This window comes from Penaeus monodon, chromosome 4, assembly GCF_015228065.2.
Source record: "Penaeus monodon isolate SGIC_2016 chromosome 4, NSTDA_Pmon_1, whole genome shotgun sequence".
NCBI lineage: Eukaryota > Metazoa > Arthropoda > Malacostraca > Decapoda > Penaeidae > Penaeus > Penaeus monodon.
The window spans coordinates 59,477,694-59,480,193 of NC_051389.1; the positions used below are offsets into that span (position 1 = coordinate 59,477,694).

The window sequence follows — 2,500 nt, forward strand, 5'->3', positions numbered from 1 at the left end:
CCCCCGCTCTCCCCCCCCCCCCCCCCGTGCTCTTCGACGAAAATTTCCGGGGGGGGGGGGGGGCATGGATTTCACATATTAATCTGAGGAGAGAAGGGGAGGCGGGGGGGGGGGAGCGACAGGCGACGCGAACACAAGTATAATGGTTTGCGTCGCACTCACCTGGCCCGCACGTGGAAGAAATCCCCGCCTGCCTCTGGGGCCTGGGGGCTCGGCCGAAAGTAAACAGTTTCAATCCTTCAAATGAGAAAATTTATTTAACAAATCCTTTTCGCCAATTTTGTTTTTTGTTGCGCCGCCTTTCGCTCGATGGTTGACGCTTCCATCGTTGTCTTTTCTCTTTTCTTCTTTCCCTCCTTCCCTCCTTCCTTCTCCTTCCCCCCTTCCTTCCTCCCTTCCTCCCTTCCTCTTTTGCCCATCCTCCCTCCTCCTTTCCCTCTTCCCTTTTCTTCCCCTTTCCCCTCGTCTTCCCTCCCCTTCCCTTCCCCCCTCGCGCCCCTTCTCGCTCGTTCATCACGTGACCCGTTGGAGGCGAAGAGGGGGGGGGGTCGGAGCACCCCCCCCCCACTTCACCCGGAAAACTTCCCACCGTTGTGTGTTGTTCTGCGCGCTGGAAGTGTTATTAATTGCTGTCTGTTATTATCAGTACTGTTATTAATGAATTAACCAAAAAAATGTCTTATCTATTATTTTGTTTGTCACTATCGTCATTATTGTTATTATTACATTGACTTGTTTTTGCTGTTGCTATTGTTATCATCATTACCATTATCTTCATTATCACCATAATTCTAATTAACCTCGAGTTGGAGGGAAGCTCCGGATCTGCGGCGCGTTGGCTGAGCGGAGGGAGCCTCGGCCGGGGGCGCAGGTCGATATAATTGACCCTTTATTCTGCCTCGACGAGTGACTGCCTTGGGTGGGGGTGGGGGTGGAAGGGGGAGGAAGGGGGGACGGTTTTTGTGGTCATGCCCGCGTTAGTTGTGCCGCCAGCGCCTCACCCTCTCAACTTCTCTCTGCTTCTACCTCCTTTTCTTTTTTATTTTTCCTTTTTCCTTTTTCTTCTTTCTTTTCTTCCTCCTCCTCTTCTTCCAACTTTTCCTTCTCCTCCTCCTCCTCCTCCTCCTCCTCCTCCTCCTCCTCCTCCTCTAAATTTTCCTACTTCCCCTTCCTCCTCTTCCCTCTTCCTCTTCCTACTTCTTCCTCTTTTCCTTCTTCCTTCTTCCTTCTTCCTCTTCCTTCCGACCACGCCCACAACCCCGCCCATCCTAAGTCCTCTCGAGAGTGTGTGAAAGGCCCAAGTGTCATTGTGTTCATACTATATTTAAGCCGAGAGTGGTGAGAGGGGGAGGGGGAGGGAGGGGGGAGGGATCTGCTTGGATATCTGCCTTGGATAATCCGATCGGGATAATGCGGGGGGGGGGGGGGGGCTTTCTGCTGTGTGAGCTGTTGATTTCCTGGAAGGGGGGAGGGGGGGAGAAAGGGGAGGATGGAGAGGGAAAAAACGAGGAAGGAGAAAGAGGAAAGAGAGAGAGTGGGGGGATAGTGAGTTTGAGAGAAACCGAAAAGTGGAGGCAAAGAGGGATGCCCCAGCCTCCGAGATGTCAGCAGGGAGCCACAAACAGGCAGAGAACTAGTCAGCCCGTCAGCCAGCCATGCCACAGCCAGTGAGGCAAAGTAGGCACACATGCAGGCAAGCAAGCAGCAGTCGACAGGCAAACAGGCAGCAGGCACATCGGCCACTCCGAGTTGTTCCAGGGACACCCGCCGCCTCCTCAGAGTCATCCACTTTTTGCATCCACTTCGGGTTCCGGAAATTACGAAGATGCAGAGGTGGATGTGGAGGGTCGGTAGGGGGTAGGGCGTAGGGTGTGGGTAGGGGGAAGGTTAATCTGTCTGATTAATGAATGCGAAAAAAAAATTGTGTGGTATTATAATTTGAAATATTTAATTATTCACATGTATTATTCATTCATTCCTATTGAGGTATTTCTACACGTAACACGTGATTATTTTTGTCGACTATTTTTCTTTTCTTTTTTCCTGGTCGGGTTTCTTGGACGTCGAGTTCAGTGGTTTTGGCTGCCGGGGGGGGGGGGCTAAGGAGGGGGTTATGCAAATGTGACGGAAATGCAGAGTTTTTCCCAGAAATTTCCTCTATTTACCTCCTTTCACCCCCCCCCCCCCCTCTCGCTAACATACGCTCTCTCTCTCTCTCTCTCTCTCTCTCTCTCTCTCTCTCTCTCTCTCTCTCTCTCTCTCTCTCTCTCTCTCTCTCTCTCTCTCTCTCCCCCCACTCTTCATCTCTCCTCCTCTCTCCTCTCCCCTTCGCCCCCACTACAGCAGCCCTCTCCTCTCCTCCCTTCGTCCCCTCTTCCCTCTTCCCTCCCTCCTCCCCTCTTTCTTCTTCCTCTCCTTTGCGCCGAAATCTCGGAAGCGTCTCCTCGCTCTTCTCAGAAAGGCGTCGCGGAAATATCCCCAACCAGGAAGACCGAAGCAG

At 52.5% G+C, this 2,500-nt stretch overlaps 1 protein-coding gene across 1 annotated transcript in view; it reads left to right on the forward strand.

Annotated features, from left to right (window-relative positions):
- LOC119572631 (mucin-2-like) overlaps nucleotides 1-2,500 on the forward strand; it is an 85,207-nt gene that overhangs the window by 61,870 nt on the left and 20,837 nt on the right. The window lies entirely within an intron of this gene.